Raw genomic sequence first — 14,148 nt, 5'->3', positions numbered from 1 at the left:
TTCTTCGTTTATCCTTGATTCTTGCATTTCTCCTTCAATCCTTCGATAATCCTCTCAGCTTGCGTCTTTCCTCTGTCCTTCGATTTGGCGTCTTTCCATCTGTTATTCGGCAGTGCCTGGCTCATGCTCCTTTCCCCGCAATTTCACGATCCGTGGCTCCTACGTTTTTATCGACCATTCATTCTCGCGGTTCATACCTCTGTCAATCAGCCTTTTAATGGTTTTTGTAACAACTTAGCAATCTTTCCCAACATTTTTTTTATTCCATATTTAAAATTTTGTATCGAATTTCTATGTCCATCTGTGTAATTAATAGGCTGCTGGTAATGCAGCTTAATTCATTCATATGTAATTTAAAATTCGGTAATGGTTCGATTTTTGTTTTGTTAAGGAAAAGATTAAAATATGGCGCCCTGAAAGATTTGTCAATACTTTTCATTATCTTGTAAGACAGGGATTGTGCGAAGTCACAGAACATTGTCCTCTCTTTTATGATATGGGTAGGTATTTTTATTCAAAATACTTAAAATGAGTAGGAGGAAATACCTAATCAAAGATTAATTAATGTAAATAGTTATTCTAAGATCCCTGTAGGGTTGTTATTGCCATAGAATTCCAGACACTTCGCTTGTATATTTTTGGTCCTTGAAAATTTGACTTCTAAACTTTACGATATAATTTCTTAATATGTCTAGTTCAAAGTATTTTTATATAAATTTTTCATTATTGAATAATTTCAAATTCATTTCAAAGTATTTTTTATATATTTTCATTATTGAATAATTTCAAATCCATTTCAAAGTATGTTTTTATATATTTTCATTATAGAATAATTTCAAATCCATTTCAAAGTTTTTTATATATTTTCAATATTGAGTCATTTCAAATCCATTTCAAAAGTATTTTTTTACATATTTCCATTATTGAATAATTTCAAATCCATTTCAAAGTATGTTTTATATACTTCCATTACAGAATAATTTCAAATCCATTTAAAAGTTTTTTATATATTTTCAGTATTGAGTAATTTCAAATCCATTTCAAAGTATTTTTTTATATATTTTCATTACTGAATAATTTCAAATCCATTTCAAAGTATTTTTTATATATTTTCATTATTGAATAATTTCAAATCCATTTCAACGTATTTTTTATATATTTTTATTCTTGAATAATTTCAAATCTTTCAAAGTATTTTTTTATATATTTTCATTATTTAACCATTTCAAATCCATTTCAAAGTATTTTTTTATATTTTCATTATTCAATCATTTCAAATCCATTTCAAAGTATTTTTTTACATATTTTCATTATTGAATAATTTCAAATCCATTTCAAAGTATTTTTTTATATATTTTCATTATTGAATAATTTCAAATCCATTTCAAAGAATTTATTTATATATTTCCATTACTGAATAATTTCAAGTCCATTTCAAAGTATTTTTTTATATATTTTCGGTAATGAATATTTTCAAATCCATTTCAAAGTATTTTTTATATACTTCATCATTGAATTATTTCATTAACTTGAAGGTATTAGAAGTGGCCTTACCTGTATTCGTTTATATTTTGTTTGTGTGTGATGTTGGATGTTTTATAGATTACATCTATTCCTTTTGATGAAGGACTATCATTACATCTATATCTTTTGATGAAGAGCTATAATTTATGTTAGATATTCATAGAGTCACATCATCAAAGCTTGGTAGCCTATATACTTGGGCTTCTCCAATATATCGGATATAGATCCTAGATCCATATGTTGTCTTGGGAGATACTACTAGAAGTAGTAGTAGTAATAGTAGTAGTAGTAGTAGTAATAGTGGTCATAGCAATTGTAATGCCAGAAATAATGCTAAAATAAGAAGCATCAGCTATAATAATGTCTAGATCATGCTTCGCGTATGTGCCACATATGTTAATGCAATCGACTTCACGTCACGAATAGCTGTGTTTACCCGTAACATAAAATCCATAAAAGTCCCTTGTCTTCATTTACCGAACCTCTTGACTTCTTAATGCCGTCTCACATCGGAAATTAATACCGCAGCAATATTGCTCGGGCGATAATGTAATGGTTTGGTGATACCGTAATAACGCTACGCTGACACTGAGCTGGCTTGTAATTAATGCACGATATGGAGTCGGTTGTTATCGTTTAAGTTCATTTTATTGGTAATGCTTATGAAGTATTTTCGTTGTGAATTCAAATTGTATGGATGTGTGGATGAATCTTATACCAGGAATAGCACTTTTAACACCTTGGAGGATAAGTTATGCTATTTCACAAGAGAGATCGAGGAGCTCGTTGGAGTGATTTGCCCACTCGTCCTTCGCATTTTAATTAAGTTATATCAAATGAGCACTTAACACCTTACTCAGAGCTTTTGCTTGCTTACTTACAAGTTGTCAGTCGTGCTTTTACTGAACACTGACTTGCTGATTTTTCTAAACTGGCTTTTATGGAATAATATTTCACTTTTTACTCCTTTATCAAAAGTTTTGTTTTGACTAAACACAGATGATTTAATTATAGTCAATTTTATCACTAAATACTGAAATATAGACACTCCCCATATTACCAAACCAGTTTACTAACAAGTCCATTTTAACAAAACCTGACACTTCTGTTTAGCGGTTTTTAGTTTTCTTTAAAAAAAAATTATTCTGCCGGCTTTGTCTGTCCGTCGGCACTTATATTCTGTCGGCACTTTTCTGTCCGCCCTCAGATCTTAAAAACTACTGGGGCTAGAGGGCTGCATATTGGTATGTTGATCATCCACCCTCTAATCATTAAACGTACCATATTGCAGCCCTCTAGCCTAATTATTTTTTATTTTATTTAAGGTTAAAGTTATCCATCATCGTGCCTCTGGCAACGTTATAGGATAGGACACCACCGGGCTCTGGTTAAAGTTTCATGGGCCGTGGTTCGTACAGCATTCTACCGAGACCAACGAAAGATAGATCTATTTTCGGTGACCTTGATTATACGCTGTACAGAAACCTCGATGGCGCCAAGGAAACTTCGGCGCATTTTTTACTTGTTTTTACCGAACACGACCCTGAGAATAAGTAGGTCATCTGGTCAAGCAATAACGGCGCATCCCGCAGTAAGTCCCATCGAATCCTATTGCGTGCAACACGAACAGCCCATCCTAATGGGTGCATCCTGTTTTCTGGGAACTCCCGTTTTGTATGCGCTCACTCGTGTGCTTTCCCGTAAGAGACGGGATGTTGGGCCTTTCTAGATATTGGGGGAAAAAACTCTACTTCTGAGTCACTGTTACCGTTCTTCAAGGTCTGTGTTTTTTTTCAAATATTTGTTTACAGATGCATAATCTGTTCAGTGGTAAACAGATCTTTTTGCTTTTGAAATGCTGGCATTAGGCTTTGGGTAATGTCAACAGTGACATCACACATGAATGTAAAAATGAATGTTGTGTGTGTGTTTTTTTTTTTTTTTTTTGCCTTTGGTACCAACCCTTGTTAGGTTAAACGTCGAAATATTAAAAAATAATACATAAACTATATGTAGATGTGTGTATATATATACTGTATATGTGTGTGTACGTATATATATATATACATATACATACATACATATATATATATATATATATATATATATACATAAAATGTTTAGTGGTTAACAGAGCTTTTTTATTGTTGTATTATCACTATGATTTGTTTGATGTCAACAATGACGTCACGCGATTCAACTTGGTAAATATGAATGTAAAATTTACCGTTGTGTTATATTTTTTCTCTAAGCCATCCTGAATTATGTTGAACGTCGTATTGTTGAAAAATAATACACACGCTATAGATATATAAATAATATATATATATATATATATATATATATATATATATATATATATATATGTGTGTGTGTGTGTGTGTGTGTGTGTGTGTGTGTGTGTGTGTTTATATTTATGTTTATAGTAAAAGAAAATCCTCTTCAGAATAGGAAACAGCATTATTCGATATGTAGAAACAGAATTACTGAGAGAAGTAATCATTCCGAGATATATATTAATCTTCATTTATATCGGGAGTGCGTATTTATATAAGGAAGGGGAACCTCTTAAGTCGTTTTAAAAAATAGGGAAAGATTGGGAGTGATTAAAATTCATTGTTATTTCTCTCTCCTTGAAATTTCGTCTCATTTCAATGGGAAGTCGTTGGACACATGAACCTTTTTAGAGGAGAGAGAGAGAGAGAGAGAGAGAGAGAGAGAGAGAGAGAGAGAGAGAGAGAGAGAGAAAGCAAAAAGCATTTGCTTGATGATGAAGTCAAATTTATTATTATTATTAAAAAATATTCATAGTAGCATGAGTCTTGAAATGGAGAAACAAATATATGTACCCACACCTAATTATGGATTTGTTTCTCCATTATTATTATTATTATTATTATTATTATTATTATTATTATTATTATTATTATTATTGCTGTTGTTGTTGTTGTTATTCAAATCGACACCCATTCACATGGAAGAGGCTAAAGATCCAAAACAAACATCCAGCGAGCTGAATGCTCTTATGTAAAAAGAAAGTGGTGGTACGGATAAGAGAAAAAATCTGGACAGATCTGCAAAAGAAACTCACACAAATATTTATAAAGAGGGAAAAGGAAAATCAGCACCACAACGTCACAAACGTCTGGGCATCAGCATCCACAATAACACTTGGCAGGGAGACTGTTCCACCGTGTAACAGCTGGGCCCAGGGAAGACTTGGGACGCTGGGTAGTGTGACGGGCAAGTGGCATCTCACAGTAAGATGAATTGTAATGGATGCTATGATATACGCCGTGTCCAAATCCGTCTCAAATAGTGGTTGGTAACTGTGGCTTGAGGTTTTGTTGCATTTTAGTACTATGACATTCCAGCTTATGTTGTGCTTTTATGTATACGTACACATACGCACATATATATATGTAAAGTATATGTATAAAAATATATATATATATATATATATATATATATATATATATATATATATATATATATATATATACATATAATGTATAATTCCTCAGCGGGGATATTCCAGAAGTAGCGTAAATTGGATATTAAACGACATTTGTAGCTTCATGATTGTATATAAATCACGGTGAGATAAAATTTCATATATATACATATATATATATATATATATATATATATATATATATATATATATATATATATATATATATATAGAGAGAGAGAGAGAGAGAGAGAGAGAGAGAGAGAGAGAGAGAGTCTCTAGGTCACGTTATGTATATAATATATAATGTATGCATTTATATTTCTATACGCGTGTCCATTTTTGTTTAAGCATAGACCGGTGAAGATAAAACCTTTCTCAATTCCCTGCCTCCGAGAGAACGTCACACTCATAAAATATTCTTCGAGCATTCCTTGTATTCTTAGGAGAATATCAATATTCAGGCCACTCGTGTCTTGCGCCACTTGGAGTCTAATACTAAGTAGTAACATCTCCGGGAAAGATCAAGTTTACGAGGCCATCCTGAGAAAACGTGTTTTTGTGCGTCTGCGCGCGCATATGTGGTCCTGCGCGCACATATGTGGTCTTGAGGTATCACAGCAGTTTTTAGATTGGGCATTATGTTGGGTAGACTGAACTCGGTTGACCCAGCTGAGTGAGGGAGTGGAAATGAAGGGTCTTTAGAGGATAAGAGTGAGGAGCAGACCCACTTGTTTTGTAGCTTTCGTGTAGGTTGTGGTCTCAACATGTTTTTGCCCGTCTCCCTTCTGCTGTCTTGTAGAGTCTGGAACTCCCTACCACCTTCTGTACTTTCATAGAATTTCTGTAACTCTCTTTTCGTTTGTACATAATAGGTCCCGTTTTAGTTTTCTTGAAAAGAAAACTATTGAGATGGCTATTTGCTTGTCCGTCCGCACTTTTTCTGTCCGCCCTCAGGTTTTTAAAACTACTGAGGCTAGAGGGCTGCAAATTGATATGTTGGTCATCCACCCTCCAATCATCAAACATACCAAATTGCAGCCCTCTAGCCTCAGTAGTTTTTATTTGACATAAGGTTAACGTTAGCCATGATCGTGCGTTTGGCACCGCTATTGGTGCCAACAACACAGTCCACCACCTGGCTGTGGCTGAAAGTTTCATGGTCCGTGGCAGAACGTTTCATGGGCCGCGGCTGACAGTTTCATGGGCCGTGGCTGAGAGTTTCATAAGCATTATACGATGTATAGGAAACTCGATTGCGCCGAAGAAACTTCGGCGCATTTTTTACTGTTTTGTGTGTGTGTGGTAGAAGTGTAATGTATTGTTCTTGCATTCCGGTATTCGAAACAATTTATATGGATTTTTCTTTCCATTAATTTTGATCAGCCCTAATGATGAAGTTAGAATTCACTCCAAAACTAATTTCATTACTGATTGAAAATGTTTTAATGTACAAGTGGTGTTCCATTTATTATCTTGTGTCAGCCATTAACTCAAGGGTCCCTTATCATCACGGCCACGCTAGCTCTACAGTGGATCTACACCCGAGTATAGAGGCACTTATGTTGAAGTATTAAGGACTGAAAAAAAGAATCTGGGTAAAAGCGAAAATTAACGAAGAAATGTCACATCTGGATGTTAATGATGGCTGCTGCAGTGCAATGCTCAACACTTCAGCAACCACAAGCCACTCTCACAGCCACTCCCCAGATGAACAACTGTGTCTGGCAAGGCCATTTAGAGGCGACTTCTTGTCTTGCACTTGGATTGGATTGGATCATAGAATTTAGGCCAATGGCCAAGCGCTGGGACCTGTAAGGTCATTCAGCGCTGAAAGGGAAATTGACAGTAAGAAGGTTTGAAAGGTGTAACAGGAGGAAAACCTCGTAGTTGCACTGTGAAACAATCGTTAGAAGAGGGTGGTAAGTCAGGTGGCAGAAAGAGAATATGAACAGAGGTACAGAAAAACGATTGAAAGTGGTTGCAGCAAGGGGCCGAAGCGACCCTGCAAAGAGCCTTAAGTGAGGTGCACTGACGGCGCTACCCCCCTACGGCGTCTTGCACTTGTTAAGAATTCTGCCATGTGGTCCCATTATTGCTATGGGATTGAAGTAGTGGCTTCAGGGTCCTCTTCGTGTACCCAACATAACTGACATCAAGAGGTTTGCTTGCGTTTGTCGTACTCTTATATTTGCAAACCACGCCGGTCCTTGATTAGTTGGATGGCCCTGTGGCTAGTGCTTTTTCTTACCGCAGTAGCAGCTACAATTTCTTTGTTAATTTTCACTTGTACTCAATTTCTGGCTTTTAAGTGTTTAATTTTTTAATGTACTCGCCTGTTCACTAGAATGTAGTTCCATCGTAGAACTGTTGTTGCTTCGATTATAGTATAGTTATGAGTCAGTGCCAGCAGTAGCTGTCTGCAGAAGAGAATAATTAGAATAACAAGTCAAAAAATTTCGTCTTTTTGTTCGTTGTTTTAGTATTAAAGATAAGAAAAGATACACAACAATTAGAGAAGTCCCTTAAAGAAGTAAACACCATATGTTCTTCTACACTGATGATAAATAAATTGATGAATAAATATATATATATATATATATATATATATATATATATATATATATATATATAAAATATATAATTATATATATATATATATATAAAATATATAATTATATATACTTACTATATATATATATATATATATATATATATATATATATATATATATATATATATATATATATATATATATATATTTTATATATATACATATATATATATATATATATATATATATATATATATATATATATATATATATATATATATAAAATGTGTGTGTGTGTGTGCGCGCGCATATGAAGCAATATCTCATCGTCAAAGATCGCGTAACCTTGCATGTATGTATCATGCATGTCCGTCTCCATATACTTTTTGAATTGACAAGGGTGGGAATTCTAGATGAGAAAAGCCACCACAGCTGGTGGTGGTGGTGCCTCGTCCCTCGCCCTCTCTCGCTCTCTCCCTCTCGCCTCGACGAAGTTTGTGCCTCTGACCGAGTTCAGTTGGCGTTCAGAAGTGGTCGCTGTCGGATCGCGGGTGTGGAAGCTCCGTACCTCCCTCGCCCGCTGTGGAAACGTAACCGGTGAGTGGAACGACTTGTTTTGTCTTCTCCTGACGTGTATTGATCACCCTGGCGAAATTATGAGGTTTATTTGGTATTCCGTGGATAATACGACGTGTAATTGCTTCCCAGGTTATGTGTCAGCAGCGCAAAATTAATATCCTTGTTAGTACTGAGATGCGTATGATTTAGTTATGACTTATTTCGAAATTCGGTTGATGGTCAATTTTTTCTTGATTGTTATGTTGTCAACAATTTGCGGTTGTATAACAGTCATGTGTATATATATGTATATGTGTGTGTGTTTGTGTTTGTATGTATGTTTATATACATATATATATATATATATATATATATATATATATATATATATATATATATATATATATCATTTGACGCAGCAGTATATATCCGTGTGTTTCTATGAGTTTGTTCCAAATTTTATGCTGGATAGGCCGATTTTGAGAGAGATGGAGGTTTTAAGAGTCTGCCAAATGGGATTTTTTTCTTTCTCTCTCTATTGCATACAGGTTCCATTTTTATTATTTTCGCCCTCCCCGGGAAGATTGCCTTGATTAAGTGTCTGTTAGGGGAGTTTGAGAGATTGAACACAGTAAAATATATATAAATTTTATGTATATTCTGTATATATATTTATACATATACATATATGTATATATAGATATACTGTATATACATATATATATATATATATATGAATGTACGTACAGTATGTATGTGTGTTACTCTCAAACAGATGCTTTGCTATCGCTGTGTTGCCAGATTATTCTGTTTTCTGTCGTCTGTACAACTGATGTTCTAATGTCGAGTGCGTGGTAAAATAATAATAATAATAATAATAATAATAATAATAATAATAATAATAAAGATTATATTGATTTATTTTATTTCATTAATTTCCGTATAATTTTCTAGTTTTTTTTTGCATTATATAATACCTAATAATAACATAATCACTGGTGTCTGCATTATGGTCCCCTCATGATTTAAAACATGTTCTTATGGCGTCTCTGTATTTTTACATGATTAGCTAATATTCCTTAGGTTTCTGCCTCTAATCAGATGGTAACACCGTGCGGTTTCTCCGCCGTGATAAAAGATACCTTGGCTGGTTTCTTTCTGCCCGTGGCACAGATATTGATTGGTTTCAGGCCCACGATAAGGATATGGGGCTACGCTTAGGTTGCAAGACCGCCCCCCCCACACCCTCTCTCTCTCTCTCTCTCTCTCTCTCTCTCTCTCTCTCTCCCTGTTTTTTTTATGGTGTCATTATGGAACCCCTCCTCTGCTACTTCCAACCTCTCTCTCTCTCTCTCTCTCCTCCTTTTTTTATGGTGTCGTTATTGAACCCCTCCTCTGCTACTTCGGACCTCTCTCTCTCTCTCTCTCTCTCTCTCTCTCTCTCTCTCTCTCTCTCTCTCTCTCTCTCCTGTTTTTTTTATGGTTCATTATGGAACCCCTCCTCTGCTACTTCGAACCTCTCTCTCTCTCTCTCTCTCCTTTTTTATGGTGTCGTTATTGAACCCCTCCTCTGCTACTTCGAACCTCTCTCTCTCTCTCTCTCTCTCTCTCTCTCTCTCTCTCTCTCTCTCTCTCTCTCTCTCTCTCTCTCTCTCTCTCTCTCTCTGTCCTTTTTTTATGGAGGTGCCATTACGAAACCCCTCCCCGCCTTTCTCTCTCTCTCTCTCTCTCTCTTTTTTTATGGTGTCATTATGGAACCCTCCTCTGCTACTTCGAACTCTCTCTCTCTCTCTCTCTCTCTCTCTCTCTCTCTCTCTCTCTCTCTCTCTCTCTACTTTTTATGGAGGTGCCATTATGAAACCCCCTCCCCTCTCTCTCTCTCTCTCTCTCTCTCTCTCTCTCTCTCTCTCTCTCTCATTTTTTTATGGTGTCATTATGGAACCCCTCCTCTTCTACTTCGAACCTCTCTCTCTTTCTCTCTCTCTTCCTTTTTTTATGGTGTCGTTATTGAACCCCTCCTCTGCTACTTCGAACCTCTCTCTCTCTCTCTCTCTCTCTCTCTCTCTCTCTCTCTCTCTCTCTCTCTCTCCCCTTTCATGGTTTGTTTTCCTGTATGCGTACATGAGTTAATTAGTAACCTTTGTGAACCCTTTTCCACCATATTTAACATTTTTCTGTTCGTATTTTCCATTTAACTTTTCTAGATGACTGTCTGTAACATATTTAAAGCATGTTCTATGTAATCTACATTATTGTTTTTGCCGAATGAATTTCCACTTTGGTCATCACATGATTCAGTTCGTTCGTTTGTTTGTTTTTCCACTTGATAAAAATAAATGAGTTGATTCAAGCACCAGGAAGGGTGAGGTGGACCTCAAGCTCAATATATTGGTGTGTCCTGGTGTCCCTCCTCGAAGGTGCTTTATTACGAAGGCCACGGGGCGTCTGGCCCCCGCTTTATGTAGGGTTAATTTCATTGTCACTCTGGGCTGGTGGGGATGGATGTTAATGCCTTTATAATCCTCCTGAACAGTTGGCTTCATGGCAGGATGAGGCATTTTGCCCTATTCTCTCTCTCTCTCTCTCTCTCTCTCTCTCTCTCTCTCTCTCTCTCTATATATATATATATATATATATATATATATATATATATATATATTATATAAATATATGTGTATATATATACACATACATACATATATATATATGTATGTATGTATACATTGGACCTGGCCGTTTGAGAAAATAATGGATAATTACACGCGATTTTGTACCAGATATAGTTTCTAGACTCTCTCTCTCTCTCTCTCTCTCTCTCTCTCTCTCTCTCTCTCTCTCTCTCTCTCTCTCTCTCATTTTTCATGCATTGTTTTCCTTTTTGTGCACGAGTTAGTTGGCCACCTTTGTATATCCCTTTTATGTATATTTTTCATATTTTCATTTTCGTTTCATGCTTTTCTCCATTGTTGTCTTTCACTGATTTAAACTATATTTTATGGGATCTACGTATTGTTTTCGTTGAATGACTTTCCACTTGCGTCATCACATTTTCTCTCTCCCTCTTAGGTGCTTTTCTTTTTTCTGAATAAGCGAATGGTCAGCTGGAGTTGCGTAACCGTGAATATCTCTGTTTCGAGTGAGGCTACGAGGCTTTATTACCGCCTCAGGGCGAGGTGATGAGAGAGGGCGTTCGAGAACAATAGAGAATAATTGGATAATATTTGCCTCCTCCTCTTCCTCCTCCTCCTCCTCCTCCTCCTGCTCTTTCTCCTCCTCCTCCTCATCTCTTTCTCCTCCTCCTCCTCCTCCTCTCTCCTCTCTTCCTCCTCCTCCTCCTCCTCCTCCTCCTCCTCCTCCTCCTCCTCATCTTCCTCCTCCTCCTCCCCCTCCTCCTCCTCCTCCTCCTCCTCCTCCTCCTCCTCCTCCTCCTCCTCCTCCTCCTCCTCCTCCTCCTCCTCCTCCTCCTCCTCCTCCTCCTCCTCCTCCTCCTCCTGCTCTTTCTCCTCCTCCTCCTCCACCTCCTGCTCTTTCTCCTCCTCCTCCTCTTCCTCCACAGTTCCCTCTCTCATTGTATTCCATAGTCACCCTGTCTTCCTCTTTTTTTATTAAATTTCCCTGATGTGTTTCCTTTCAGTGTCTAACCTTTTCCTCTCATTTTGTGTCACCTGCAGCGTGTCTGAGTTTTAACAAAAGTATCGCGAGGTTGGAGGAAAGGATTTTGTCAGAGCTATGGCCACTCCCTCCAGGTGATTAAATTTTGCGGAATATCTTTGTGGATTTGACGATTTGCTTCAATGGAAGCCGTGCCTTCCATTTTGAAGGGCGAGGATTTTCGAGGATTTCAATTAAATGCTTTCCAATAGTGTTGCAAAATCTTGGATGTTTTTGTAACATTTACCCTTCAGTGGAATCATGCATGAATAATGTTGCATCAAAGCAACATTTTGTGGCAAGGTTCATATACCCATCCTAGTTTTGCGTCTGTATTTATGTAAACATTTTATATATATATATATATATATATATATATATATATATATATATATATATATATATATATATATATATATATATATATATATATATATATTATATATATATATATATTATATATATATAATATATTTATATATATATATATATATAATATATATATATATTATATATATATATATATATATATATATATATATATATATATATATATATATATATATATATAATAACATATACATATACACATATGTTCCCCTTATCATTTCCCATTCTTCACCTTTATTCCTTTTATTTCTCTTGGGACTTTATTTTCCTTACTCATACTTCGTACGCCTGCATTTCCGCCTACGAAGCAATTTTTCATTGTTCGAGAGAATTCCACCGTTGCATTTGAAAATTTTATTCATGGAGAGATCATTTTTAACCGCAGTGCCCGTTTGTTTGCTCTCTCTCTCTCTCTCTCTCTCTCTCTCTCTCTCTCTCTCTCTCTCTCTCTCTCTGTGTGTGTCCCGTAGAGGTGTATGTCGCAAAAAAGACTATTCTTTTCAAAAGAGTAACTGGACACCATACGTATTTAAGTGAGTGACCAAGGTATCTTTTTAAAAATTCTCTCTCTCTCTCTCTCTCTCTCTCTCTCTCTCTCTCTCTCTCTCTCTCTCTCTCTCTCTATACCTGTGTCCAAAAGAAGTCCATGTCAAAAAAAGTAGACCATTCTTCCTAAGTGAACGACCGGATAACATACATGCTTAAATGATCGAGGTGTCTTAGTACAAAAGATTTCTCTCTCTCTCTCTCTCTCTCTCTCTCTCTCTCTCTCTCTCTGTTGCGTAATTTGCCGTTATTGAAAGAATGATCAAACCAGTAAGCGTACTCGTGAATATATCTGTTTAGAAGGGAAGCGAAAAGGATTTATTATCGCCGGGGGCCAAGACGATGAGAAAGGGTATGGCGCCCCCCCCCCTTCCCCACTCCCCCTCCCCCGTCCCCACTCCCCCCCCTTCCCACCCCCCCCCCTCTCCAACCACCTCCTTCAAAGGGAATAATAGAATAACATTATTTGCCTCATCCCTATTCTGCTTCCTCCTCCTCCTCCTCCTCCTCCTCCTCCTCCTCCTCCTCCTCCTCCTCCTCCTCCTCCTCCTCCTCCTCACATGTTACCTAATCTTTCCTTTTCAGTTTCTCTCTCTCTCTCTCTCTCTCTCTCTCTCTCTCTCTTTTCCTCCAACTCCTGCCTGCCGAATTATTTTTCCTTTTGGGTCCCCGTTTCTTTATTCTCTTTTCTCTCTATCTGCCCGTTTTCTCTACTTTTGCTTCTGTTTGCTATTTTCCTTTTGTAATTTTTATTATTTGATTATGGTATAAATGTCTCCCACCCCAATTGCTTTGATATGTCAGCTGATTTATTTTTAATGTTATTCTTTATTTCTCTGTTTTCCATTTCCCTTTCCTGTTATTAACCGCTCTTCTAGCTTTGTGTTTCATTTTTGTAACTCATTGTTGTTGTTTTTTTGTTTTTAATTATAATTCGAAAACTTATTTTTATGAGATCTCTGCAGTTATTTGGATGTACTTTTCATTTATGGTTTATTCATATCTATTTTCCTCTTTAGCATCATTTCTCTCTCTCTCTCTCTCTCTCTCTCTCTCTCTCTCTCTCTCTCTCTCTCTCTCTCTCTCTCTCTCTCTCTCTCTCTCTCTCTCATGTATATGTATGTATATATATAGATAGATAGATAGATACATGTGTGTGTGTTTGTATAATGTATTTTTTTGCAATTACTTATTCGCTGTTTTCCTCCGTTTGTTTGTTTTTCAAATACAGGCATTATGGTTTTTATTTATGTAGCCCAGATTTGAGAATAACACAAAAAAAAAAAGAAAGGTGAGGGTTTCCTCCCTTCTCCTACGTAGAAACATTATCAGTCCGGGAAAACATGGCCATCACATAAATAAAAATAGAACGAAAATAAAAAGATACTGTAGAAATTAAAAATAATATATATGTTATTTACTATATATATATATATATATATATATATATATATATATATATATATATATA

The 14,148-nt window shown here is 36.0% G+C and overlaps 1 protein-coding gene across 6 annotated transcripts in view; it reads left to right on the top strand.

The window, feature by feature from the left end:
* Window positions 1–14,148, top strand: part of LOC136828370 (hematopoietic prostaglandin D synthase-like) — a 403,954-nt gene that overhangs the window by 274,098 nt on the left and 115,708 nt on the right. For 2 of the 6 annotated variants that reach the window (XM_067086330.1, XM_067086326.1), the window contains exon 1: window positions 8,042–8,129. The exons of the other annotated variants lie outside the window; for them this stretch is intronic. The gene's annotated coding sequence lies outside the window, so the exon portion shown is untranslated. Of the gene's footprint in view, window positions 1–8,041; window positions 8,130–14,148 lie in introns of those variants that run through there. 6 annotated transcript variants of the gene reach the window in all.

This window comes from Macrobrachium rosenbergii, chromosome 42 (genome assembly GCF_040412425.1).
Source record: "Macrobrachium rosenbergii isolate ZJJX-2024 chromosome 42, ASM4041242v1, whole genome shotgun sequence".
In the NCBI taxonomy this organism is placed as follows: domain Eukaryota; kingdom Metazoa; phylum Arthropoda; class Malacostraca; order Decapoda; family Palaemonidae; genus Macrobrachium; species Macrobrachium rosenbergii.
Note: the sequence above shows the minus strand (reverse complement) of the source record. Positions and strands in the feature narration are given on the sequence as shown.